This window comes from Mercenaria mercenaria, chromosome 1, assembly GCF_021730395.1.
Source record: "Mercenaria mercenaria strain notata chromosome 1, MADL_Memer_1, whole genome shotgun sequence".
NCBI lineage: Eukaryota > Metazoa > Mollusca > Bivalvia > Venerida > Veneridae > Mercenaria > Mercenaria mercenaria.
In genome coordinates this window covers 8,760,708-8,773,543 of record NC_069361.1, presented here as the reverse complement: position 1 = coordinate 8,773,543, position 12,836 = coordinate 8,760,708, and the positions used below count along the sequence as shown (strand labels likewise).

Genomic DNA, 12,836 nt, shown 5'->3' with positions numbered 1-12,836 from the left:
TTGTCACTCAGATATACTTGAACTGTAGTGCAAAGCATATCAAAACCAATAACTTTATGGAGATCATGCCTCAAGACCCACCAACAGTTAATTATGTCACTGATTGTACCTTTCAGTCACAGCTGATGTCATATCAAGTAATTTTTATGACCAGTTTTAAACTGGGTCTTGGATACAGACTTCAAATACTTGTTGTTCATGAGAGGATAACTGTTCACTGGTTTACTATAATATGTACTTACTTCCCTTGCCTCATAGCATATTAAAGAAATTTGACAGTTGATGATGCATATTCATTAAAAATGTCGGGTATTTTTTTACATAATTTTGTTTTAATTTTAAGCATTCACTTAATGCAGTTTTAGAGAAAAATACTGCTTTAACAGACATCAGTTGATAATCATAATCGTTTTCCATTTGATGACACGTAATGGTTTAACAAGCTCTTGAATATGTTGAAATATTGCAAATGGTAGCTGTCATCTGATAATTGCCAAATCAATGAAAATATAACATTAAATCTATTATTATTATCCCCCGCCGATGAAATCGGGAGGGGGGTATTGAAATGGCGTTGTCCATCTGTCAGTCCGTCCGTCCGTCCGCAGCCATTTCTCAGTAACTACCTGGTAGAATTTCATGAAACTTGAATAAACATGAACCAACATACTGCAATGGTGTCTGTCTAGTTTGTTTTTGGATTGGTTAATTTCCCTTAGAGTTATTGCCCTTGATTTAATGAAAAATGTCCGTCCGCAGCCATTTCTCAGTAACTAGCAGGTAGAATTTCATCAGACTTGAAATAGACATGAACCAAGATACTGTGATGATGCCCTTTAAGTTTTTTTCGATTGGTCAATTTCCCTTAGAGTTATTGCCCTTGATTTAATGAAAAATGCACAAAAATGTCTGTCCACAGTCATTTCTCAGTAACTAGCAGGTAGAATTTCATCAAACTTGAAATAAACATGAGCCAACATACTGCAATGATGCCCGTCAAGTTTTTTGTTTGATTGGTCAATTTCCCTAGAGTTATTGCCCTTGATTTAATGAAAAATACACATCTGCAGCCATTTCTCAGTAACAAGTTTGTAGAATTTCATGAAACTTGAAATAAATATGAACCAACATACTTTGATGATGCCCGTCATTTTCTTTTTTTATTGGTCAATTTTCCATACAGTTATTGCCCTTTAATTGTTTAAAAAAATCCACAGATTTGTACATAACAAACCAACCAATTGGAAGAATTTCATTAAACTTCTTTCATTCTTTTCCATGAACATTTATTATACATTTTGTAAACATGTGAAGTTGTGTACCCACACCTGGTCGCCACCTTGCCTTGGTCACACACCCTCCCCCTTCCCCCCCCCCCCCCCCTCCTGCAATTTTTTTTTTTCATTCCTTTTTAGCTCGACTATTCGAAGAATAAGTAGAGCTATCCTACTCACCATGGCGTCGGCGTCACACCCTGGTTAAGTTTTTCGTACCAGTCCACATTTTGACAAAGTCTTTTGAGATAAACCTTTGAAACTTTCAACACTTGTTAACCATCACCATGTCCAGTTATAGGCAAGAGTACATAACTCTGTCAAGCATTTTGACTGAATTATGGCCCCTTTTGACTTAGAAATCTTGGTTAAGTTTTTCGTACCATTTCATATTTTGACAAAGTCTTTTGAGATAAAGCTTTGAAACTTTCAACATTTGTTTACCATCACCATGTCCAGTTGTAGGCAAGAGTACGTAACTCCATCAAGCATTTTGGTTGAATTATTGCCCCTTTTTGACTTAGAATTCTTGGTTAAGTTTTTCGTACCAGTCTACATTTTGACAAAGTCTTTTGAGATAAAGCTTTGAAACTTTCAACACTTGTTTACCATCACCAGGTCCAGTTGTAGGCAAGAGTACATAACTCCATCAAGAATTTTGGCTGAATTATCGCCCCTTCTGACTTAGAAATCTTGGTTAAGTTTTTCGTACCAGTTTATATTTTGTGTAAAGTGTTTGACAAATGGCTTTGAAATTTTTATATCTTGTTCAGTATTATAGTCTCTATCAATAGGCAAGAGTACATAGCTCTGTCATCTTTTTTGGCTGAATTATGGCCCTTTTTGAACTTGGAAATTGGTTCTGTTTTGGTATATGTCCATGTTTTGTCAAGACTATAAAATTATTTTGACATATGGCTTTAAAACTTTAAACATTTGTTTATCATTATGATTTTCATCTGTAGGCAAGAGTACATAACTCTGACAACTATTTTGGCTGAATTATGGCCCTTTTTTCGACTTCGAAATTTTTGTCAAAACTATTCGAACTGTGGCTTTGAAACTTTTAACACTAGTATATCAACATGATTTCCATCTGTAGGCAAGTGTACATAACTCTGTCAACTATTTTGACTGAATTATGACCCCTTTTGGACTTTTTTGGAAATTAGTTAAATTTTTCATACAAGTCCATATTTTGCCTAACATATAACTTAATAACATATTTGCCATCATGGTCACACATTGCCATTTAGTGCAAGACTAATCGAAATCCACAAATACAGGAACATTTTTTGCTGAACCCATTTTTTTCTTTTGTCTGAAAATCTATGGAAGTATTTTGACCCCATTCTTCAATCAATTCTTCAAATAGTCAAGCGCGCTGTCATCCGACAGCTCTTGTTTATTTCTTTTTTTTCAAATCTTCCATGAATATTTATCAACATGCAAAGTTGTACCATTCTCTCAGCTCACTCCTCCACCCAGTCATGCTCACCACCCCGATCATGCATTCCCCCCCCCCCCCCCCCCCTTTTTTAATTTTTAATTTTCCATCAGTATTTATAATCAACATGTAAAGTTTTGTATCCTCCCCCCCCCCCCCCCCCCCCCCCCCCCCCCCCAAAAAAAAAAAAAAAAAACATTCATTTTCTGTTAATTTGATTTTGACAAATGAAATTATTTGCTTCTTTGTAACATTCTTAACGTTTTGCTGGATATATTTTTTTGCCGTTCTTCACCACAGACCCTTTCGGCGGGGGATACCAATTCATCGAATTTGCTTGTTGATAATACAATTAATTTGTGTATATAACCTTGGTTCAGCAATAATGGAGGCATGCCAGTAGGGACAGATTATATAGATGATACTCTTTCCATTGTAAAAAATGCTTGGCCTATTTTGAGATAAGAAACTGTGTGTAATTCTGCATGAAAAGAACTTTCAGCCAGCCAGGTTGTATCTTCCAAGTGGTGAAGCCAGTAATAACTTTGCTCACCTCTTTCCACTCACCCTCAGTTCAGATTGCCCACCAGTGCTTATTTTCCATGCCTACATCTTGCACCCATAATACACACATGCTATACTGTTGAGAGTGACTATTGGTCGATATCAACAAGTGTATTATTATACCCCTAAATACAAAGTATATGCAGCTGTATTGGAGTCATACATGTCAGTTGATCCATTCATCTGTCTGTCGGAAATTCATGTCTGCTCCATATCTTCATAACTGTTCGGAAAATGATAATAAAACTTACATCAAATATGAACCTCATCAAGATGACATGCAGAGAGCATAATATAGGTAAAAAGGTCAAAGGTCAAGGTCACAGTTGGAGGTCAAATGTCAGATAGCTTAACTTAGTATCCACTCTATATCCTCTAAACTGCTGGGAAATTTTCGTAAAACTAGCATCAAATAGTAACCTTATCAAGTGCACAACCGTGGTTACTAGGTTCAAGGCCAAGGTCATCCTTGAAGATCAAAGGTAAAATAGCTTAACTTTTTGTCACCTTGATATTGCCTAAACCGGTTGAAAGATTTTCATAGAACTAGCATCAGTTGTTTTACCTCATCAGCATAACCTGCAGAATGCACAACCCCAGTCACTTGGTCAAGGGTCAAGGTCACAGTTGGTGGTTAAATGTAAATAGCTTAACTTTGTGTCTGCTTTTAAACGACTAGCAAGATTTTCGTAAAACTAACATCTTATATTTATCTCATCAAGACTACTTGCAGAGTGCACAACCCAGGTCACTAGGCCAAAGGTCAAGGTCACACTTGGAGGTCATGATCCAGGTCAATTAGTCCAAGTTATGACATGGTCAAACATAAAGATCAAAGGTCAGATAACTTAAACTTGTGTCCACTCCATATAATCTATACCAGTAAATGAATTTTATAAAGAAGCTTAGTTGTAAACCTCATCCAGATATTAAGAGTGCACAGCCCAGGTTACTATGTTCAGTTGAGTGTCAAAGGAACTGATTACAACATCTTAATTTCCCTATATCAAAGGTGCGTTTAGAGGAATTAATCAGCTTTAGTGATAGCTCTAGTTTCATCTTGGGGAAAATTCCTTGGGATCGTAACTGTCCTGGTCTTACCTAGATTATGTAGATTTAGTTCTCCAACAGTTTCTTATGACTCATGTTGATCAATTTTCTTCTAATCAGAAGTTAGTTATACAGGTAAGTATATGGTCATCTAAGAGAAATAGGGAAATATATTTACCCTCTAGTACATAATTTAGCAAACCACAGTGAACCAAAAAACTTTCATTTGATGAAGCCAACTTATTTTCTGGTCACATTTCTCTATGTTCATTAAAACTTAGTTTAGCAAATTTTGGAGAACATTATTTTGTATTTTCTCATAAAATTTGGATAATTAGGAATAAATTACATTGACATTTAAATAGTAACAAACATTTAGTTCAGTACATTTATATAAGATTTTTGGTTTGCTGTACCCATATAGACACCTGAAGGGCTATTTCAAACATTTTTATGCTCCCAGCATCTACTGATGCGGGAGGCCTATAGTGATTGTCCTGTCCGTCCGTCCGTCCGTACAAGGTTAACCAAATGGGACCGTTTTGTCTAGCATCAATACCCCTTACTAAAATGACTTGATACTTATGCAGATGTAACCTGTGACCATTCCTCATCTTCAGACATCACCTTACCTCAGTTTGACCTTGACCTCATTTTGAACTTAGGTTGCTTTATATGGACCATCTCTTGGTTAACCAAATGGGACCGTTTCATCTAGCATCAATACCCCTTACAAGAATGAATTGATACTAATACAGATGTAGCCTGTGACCATTCCTCATCTTCAAACATCACCTGACCTCAGTTTGACCTTGACCTTGACCTCATTTTGGACTAAGGTTGCTTTGTATGGGCCATCTCTTGGTTAACCAAATGGGACCGTTTCGTCTAGCATCAATACCCCTTACAAGAATGAATTGATACTAATACAGATGTAAACTGTGACCGCCGAGTCTCAACATAAGCATTGACCGGTGGTATAATTACGTGCAGGTAGGTCGCTTATTGCAGTTTTCACCAGTCAAGGTAATGTTTTCCTTCGTAGTTTTTTTCATTTTTAAAGCTTTCTTATAAAGAATTGGCCGAGGATGACCTACAATGGACCCGCTTTGATGGTGATGTATTGAATTTTTCATGTCATTTATATTTTTTTCTAACATTAAGGAAATATTCACTAAAAAGCACGTATTTAGATACCATGTCGTAGTTTTCTCGCTTTAAATGGAAAAATTACTGTTAAAATGTCCTGTGATTTAGTTATACATGTCTGATATACCCACTTTAACAGATCGGTCACCGTTATATGCAGTTTCAAAAATCACATAGCCTGGCAAAACCCGGCTGTCGGCAAAGTTGCTGTCTACGTCCGAGTCGGCGGTACACCAAAATAAAAATGCATACGTATGAGCTGGTGGAATTTATGAAAAATGATATTTTCAAGACTTTTTAGGATCTGACAGTGGACAGAATGCATTTTTAGCTCACCTGTCACATAGTGACAAGGTGAGCTTTTGTGATCACGCAGCGTCCGTCGTCCGTGCGTCCGTCCGTCCGTCAGTCCGTCCGTAAACTTTTGCTTGTGACCACTCTAGAGGTCACATTTTTTGTGGGATCTTTATGAAAGTTGGTCAGAATGTTCATCTTGATGATATCTAGGTCAAGTTCGAAACTGGGTCACGTGCCATCAAAAACTAGGTCAGTAGGTCTAAAAATAGAAAAACCTTGTGACCTCTCTAGAGGCCATATATTTCAAAAGATCTTCATGAAAATTGGTCAGAATGTTCACCTTGATGATATCTAGGTCAAGTTCGAAACTGGGTCACGTGCCGTCAAAAACTAGGTCAGTAGGTCTAAAAATAGAAAAACCTTGTGACCTCTCTAGAGGCCATATATTTCAATGGATCTTCATGAAAATTGGTCTGAATGTTCATCTTGATGATATCTAGATCAAGTTCGAAACTGGGTCACGTGCGGTCAAAAACTAGGTCAGTAAGTCTAAAAATAGAAAAAACTTGTGACCTCTCTAGAGGCCATATATTTCATGAAATCTTCATGACAATTGGTCAGAATGTTCACCTTGATGATATCTAGGTCAAGTTCGAAAGTGGGTCATGTGCACTCAAAAACAAGGTCAGTAGGTCAAATAATAGAAAAACCTTGTGACCTCTCTAGAGGCCATATTTTTCATGGGATCTGTATGAAAGTTGGTCTGAATGTTTATCTTGATGATATCTAGGTCAAGTTCGAAAGTGGGTCACGTGCCATCCAAAACTAGGTCAGTAGGTCAAATAATAAAAAAACCTTGTGACCTCTCTAAAGGCCATATTTTTCATGGGATCTGTATGAAAGTTGGTCTGAATGTTCATCTTGATGATATCTAGGCCAAGTTCGAAACAGACTCATGTGCGATCAAAAACTAGGTCAGTAGGTCTAAAAATAGAAAAACCTTGTGACCTCTCTAGAGGCCATACTTGTGAATGGATCTCCATAAAATTTGGTCAGAATGTTCATCTTGATGATATCTAGGTCAAGTTCGAAAGTGGGTCACGTGCCTCAAAAAGTAGGTCAGTAGGTCAAATAATGAAAAAACGTTGTGACCTCTCTAGAGGCCATATTTTTCATGGGATCTGTATAAAAGTTGGTCTGAATGTTTATCTTGATGATATATAGGTCAAGTTTGAAACTGGGTCAACTGCGATCTAAAACTAGGTCAGTAGGTCTTGAAATAGAAAAACCTTGTGACCTCTCTAGAGGCCGTACCCTTGAATGGATCTTCATGAAAATTGGTCAGAATGTTCACCTTGATGATATCTAGGTCAAGTTTGAAACTGGGTCACGTGCCTAAAAAACTAGGTCAGTAGGAGAAATAATAAAAAAACCTTGTGACCTCTCTAGAGGCCATACTTTTCATGGAATCTGTATGAAAGTTGGTCTGAATGTTCATCTTGATGATATCAAGGTCAAGTTTGAAACTGGGTCAACTGCGGTCAAAAACAAGGTCAGTAGGTCTAAAATTAGAAAAATCTTTTGACCTCTCTAGAGGCCATATTTTCCAATGGATCTTCATGAAAATTGATCTGAATGTTCACCTTGATGATATCTAGGTCAATTTCGAAACTGGGTCACGTGCGGTCAAAAACTAGGCCAGTAGGTATAAAAATAGAAAAACCTTGTGACCTCTCTAGAGGCCATATTTTTCATGAGATCTTCATGAAAATTAGTGAGAATGTTCACCTTGTTGATATCTAGGTCAAGTTCAAAACAGGGTCACGTACCTTTGAAAACTAGGTCAATAGGTCAAATAATAGAAAAACCTTGTGACCTCTCTAGAGACCATATTTTTCAATGGATCTTCATGAAAATTGGTCAGAATTTTTATCTTGATAATATCTAGGTCAAGTTCAAAACTGGGTCACATGAGCTCAAAAACTAGGTCACTATGTCAAATAATAGAAAAACGACGTCATACTCAAAACTGGGTCATGTGGGAAAAGGTGAGCGATTCAGGACCATCGTGGTCCTCTTGTTATCAATATACAGACTACCATTTCATGTTTCTTCGTTGTGCACAGTCATTTAACGCATCATTGTGCACAGTCTTATATAGTCGAATAGTAATGTGTCCTTCGCGATCGCCAGACTAGTATTTGCCCATGTGTCTACGCTTACAGTACAGTTAAACTACAGTTGGCCCTATTAAAAGCTAAGTACATCTAGATACGCAACGTTTTTTCCCTTGTTTTTCTTTCACACTTTCCTTTTACATGTATATATATGTTGAAAAATGTTGCGTTTCTAGATGTGCTTTGTATATTTATAGGTGTAACTATTGCTAGTAACGTTTGGAGAAAAGTAATTGAAGTATAGTGGAAGCAACCTGACTCTGTTGGTTGACCTTTGTGTTATAATACATAATAAGACACAACCTATTATTGAAAAGGAGTGTACGTAAAACACGAGCTACACGAGAAATGGAAATATAAATTAATGTATTGGAAAGTTTTAATGATCAAATGTAAGTATTTACTTTGATACAGCACTGTATACAAACTAATTCCATATAAATATACACGGCTGCCCAAAGCACCCCTTAATAATCAATATGAATAATCAACCATCGCGGTCAAGTTGCGACTACTATACTATATACAACCGAAAATTAAATGAATACACTGAATTCCTAAATGGAGAAATGTGTGCAGTTTAATTATGCACATATGTAGTCTTATTTACAGACTCTGTGAACCATCCTGACTAATATTTGATTGTGCCATTTAAATTTCAGTTACTGTTTCATGCGGTGCTCATATACTGCCAATTTCAGAATAGTGCGCCGATTCAATGTTTGCACCATACACATGGAGTGACTGACTGATATCGATTTTCTTATCATGAGTGGTTAATTTTGTAACAGTCATTTACATAAACTCCGCCCAAGACGCGAGACAAGTTATGTACATTTAATATTATGTGGGGTTTTCCCGTGAATTGTCTAAACAACACTTAAACTAAAAAGTCAGTCATGCAATGTATTTACGGTTTTTAAAAACTGATGATATTGCAGTTTTTAGCGGTGTCTCAGAGTCAGTTTCAAGTCAAACATTATTTACAATCTCTATCCAGAACGGTACAGAATAGACATCAACCACTCGGCCAGATTACATTATGTGTGTAAAACTGTCCCATTCGATAGCTGTTGATTAAGGTCGTATTATCTCAATTTATTTCGGTTATTTTTTTTTCTTTAATTGATAAAATAATATAGAGAAAAGTGGAAACTTCACAGGTCGCTCAACACGACAAAAACGAAAATGTTGCAGGCTCGGTTTAATTGAGCCTGTTCATGGACGGTAGTGAAAATGCAGGCTACCGTCAACGCCCTCTAGCCCCGGGTTGAGCAGAACTCAACATTTTAACATGCTAAAGTTACAAAAAAAAAAACAATTTACAGATATTCGCAGATGTATTCAAACGGCGATGAACATGGATAAATTTCCTTGTGACTAATTGATAAAAAAAATCACTCACTACAGAGTGCAAATTTAGTCAGCGAGTGCGTTTAAGTTTAAGATCAAAAGATGTGTTTATACATGTAAAATTACACATATCCTAAACAACATGTGTTGATTTAAACATAGTAACGCAAGTTGTAAAGGTAATAAAGTTTTATGTGTTTGAGAATCTAGTAAGCATGCGATTGAATCAACTGGAATCATCTCTTTTCGTACATTGAACATGTATTTACACCTAATCATTGATTCAACTGTCGGTCCTGTGGCCGTTGTACATGAAATCAAACGCCTTAAGTGCTGGACTCATCGAGCGGTCAAGGTCGCCAACTTCAAATCACATCCGCCTTATCGAAGTGGGTTTGAGTCTCATATCTTCATGTGAGGAAGCCATTCAGCTGGCTTACGAACGGAAAGTCAGTGGTTCTACCCAGGTGTCCGCTCGTGACGAAATAATGCATGGCGGGGCTCCTAGGGTCTTCCTCCACCATCAAAGCTGGAAAGTCGCCATGATTATGAATATGTGTCGATAAATGTATATAAATGTGTCGATGCAAGGTTAAACCCAAACAAAAATAAGTGCTGGACTCCTTCATTTAACGTTATATAATAGGGTATTAAAACTTGATTCGTGATTCATGACTTAGTTTCCTTGTCAAGAAAATTGCTCACGACGTAAAAATCTTTTTTTTTTGGGTTGTCACGCCCGTTTTCAACAGTTCTTCCTGTATGTCGGGTGGGCAATTTACCTAACCATCGCTCCTGGGAAGAACCAGTACAAGGCTCCCGTCCTCCGTTAGAATCTGCCAACCGTTCTCACATAAAGAGATATGGCCGGTAGCAAGGCTCGAACCCATCCCTGGTTACAGTGATTTCAAGTCAGCGACTAACCACTCAAGTACAGGGGCAATCACACGATGGATGGTTACTACAATTCGGAATCTAGAAACCACATGGGTACATAGTTGCAGTAATGCCAGACTGAAGTCGACACAGAACTTCCAAGTAGATTTATGTCGATGGGTTCGACTAACAGCTTATTTTTATCTCTACTTTTTTTGTTTGACTAAAGGTTTCATCATGTTTCATGAGATCACATACCAAATGTCTTCAGTATGCAGTAATTATTTGACGGATTTCTATGAAGTAATGTATATCTTTTCATGTTGAATCTTTTCTTATCGAAGTTAATTCTTTGGTTTGGTATTCTACAGTTTGAGAGAAAATATCGGTAAAAATGGAAGACTGGAAGTAGTAATCAGACTCAGGTGGACGTATAGTTATAATGACCGCATCACTTTGTATTTTTTACCGACAATTGTTACGTAAATTCATACCCAGGAAAAGAAATGCGTATATGTTTAATGAAAATTGGCTGCGTGTTTATCTGCACCAATAAGCAATTTTTGAAGCAGTCTAAAAATAAAAAGTGCTAAGACTGCACGCGATTTACACGTTTGCACTCAGTGTGCGTTGTGGTCCAATACACATGTGTGGAAGAAATGACTTTGTCGTGTTGAGCGAACTGTGAAGTTTCTACTTTTCTCTATTTTACTGAACTAGACTTAGTGATATTTTATAGTAACCTGAAAGCATATTCAGTAAAGTAGTATCAGTTAAAATAGCAATGCATCGAGTGGCGCCTGCGCAATAAACTTTTTATTACAAAATCGTGCCATGCATGGTCATAGGTTTCCATTTCTCTATGTAACAAGACCCAAATGTTCTATTATTTGCAACAAGCTGCAACAGAACTATGTGCCTTTTAAAACAGAAATGCACTACACATACTAGATATAGTCCAACTAATATGAAGCGATCATAGGAAATACTGAGATAACTTTTTCATATGGGCAATATCCCCACTCGCTTCAAACACTCAAAAGACCAAAATAATTGAACAATTTCCGATGAAATTTTCATCGCTGCCGACGCTTGTTAAAATGCCGATTATTTCACGAACTGGCCTTAAATTAAATAAAACTTACATGCATCGAAAGGGGATTCAATTCCTCATTGATTTATGTAAAAATTATCAAAGAATATCCAACATTACGAATTTTCTGGTGATTTAAACCTATGTATGTATTGTACACGATTTAACGTTTACCGTGCTGACACGCTAATATACACAAACGACAAGACCAATCACTTTACATGACTGTGTCCTCCAATTTTTTTTGGTCCTTCAAAGTTTGACGCATAGATTGGCCGTCACAAATATAAAACAATCTGAACGTCGAATTATTTTGACTTATACTAGGTATTACCAAACGTTCACAAGTCTAGGGACAAAACTTCCAGTTAAATTTCGACAAGATACTGCATAAATGGATGAATATTATCGAGTTTGTTTTCTCATAATTAAAAGCAAACTTATAGTTCAATGTGTAAAGACAACATCGAGTATGCGATATTTTCCATGACCGACATCCGTGGACATTTTACGAAGACTGGATACATGTACATTCAATTTAAAATAAATACATGAAACCTACGAGACAAAATCTGCGGTAGCAGTTTTGTTTTATTTCGTGGAGAGTTGCTATATAAATACATGTATACACATCAATGTTCAAATCTATAATCTACATAGATTTAAGTCTATATGCTGCATATGAATGTATTTATTATGCAGAGTCAGAGCTATCTTGAAATAAACACCTGTGATATTTTGCTTTTGTAACTAACCCGTAACGATCAATAGAAACATACTCTAGGGCGGAGCAAACTACAAACGTGTTCAAATTAACCTCTCACCGATAACTAGAGTGACACCTACGTCATTTACTACCAGCGTTTGATGTATACGCCCATTCGGCGAACTTTTCTGAAATTGGCAGTAATTATGGTACTTTATCGATTTAAAGAAATCACTTAATTTAAATGACTTTGTTTCGACCAAAACCTTTCAATGAAGATAGTTAACTATTAAGTATTGACATTACTAGTAGTCGAGTGGCAGCTTTTGTTCCCAGTTATACTCACTTGTTGTATATAATATATATAAAAGTATACTTTCAGATGTTTTGCGATTCAATGGCAAAAAATCTCAAATTTCTTATTAACCAAATGCTTGATTTTGGTGAAATTGGATACAGGTTCATAATTACGTCATACCAACACTGAAAATAAATCAATTTTCCTTTTTCTATAGTTAAGAAAATTTATTTCTTTGTTCTACATAGATTTTACCCAATAGCTATCGAATAAAAACTATTGAGTAACATCAAACATTCCATTGATCATTTACTGTTATATATAAGGCAATATCTACCTTTATTGCACGGGAAATTGCCACCAACATTCTGTACATTAGAAGTACATCCTTAGAATAAAAAATACTAACATATGAACTAAGCTAATATGAACATCTAGGGCCTACTTTATATCTGGAAAATTCCATACTCAGATCAATTTTCTAGAAGGGCTCTGGTCTGACAGATTCAAGTGGGAGGTATCCGTGCTGGTACAAACGTTCAATGGTATCCT

General features: G+C 36.5%; 2 protein-coding genes across 2 annotated transcripts in view; one reads left to right on the top strand and one right to left on the bottom strand.

Annotated features, from left to right (window-relative positions):
* The window catches only part of LOC123545048 (uncharacterized), a 550,315-nt gene that overhangs the window by 29,977 nt on the left and 507,502 nt on the right, over positions 1-12,836 (bottom strand). The window lies entirely within an intron of this gene.
* Positions 1-12,836, top strand: part of LOC128548070 (uncharacterized) — a 50,650-nt gene that overhangs the window by 18,800 nt on the left and 19,014 nt on the right. The gene's annotated exons all lie outside the window — the stretch shown is intronic.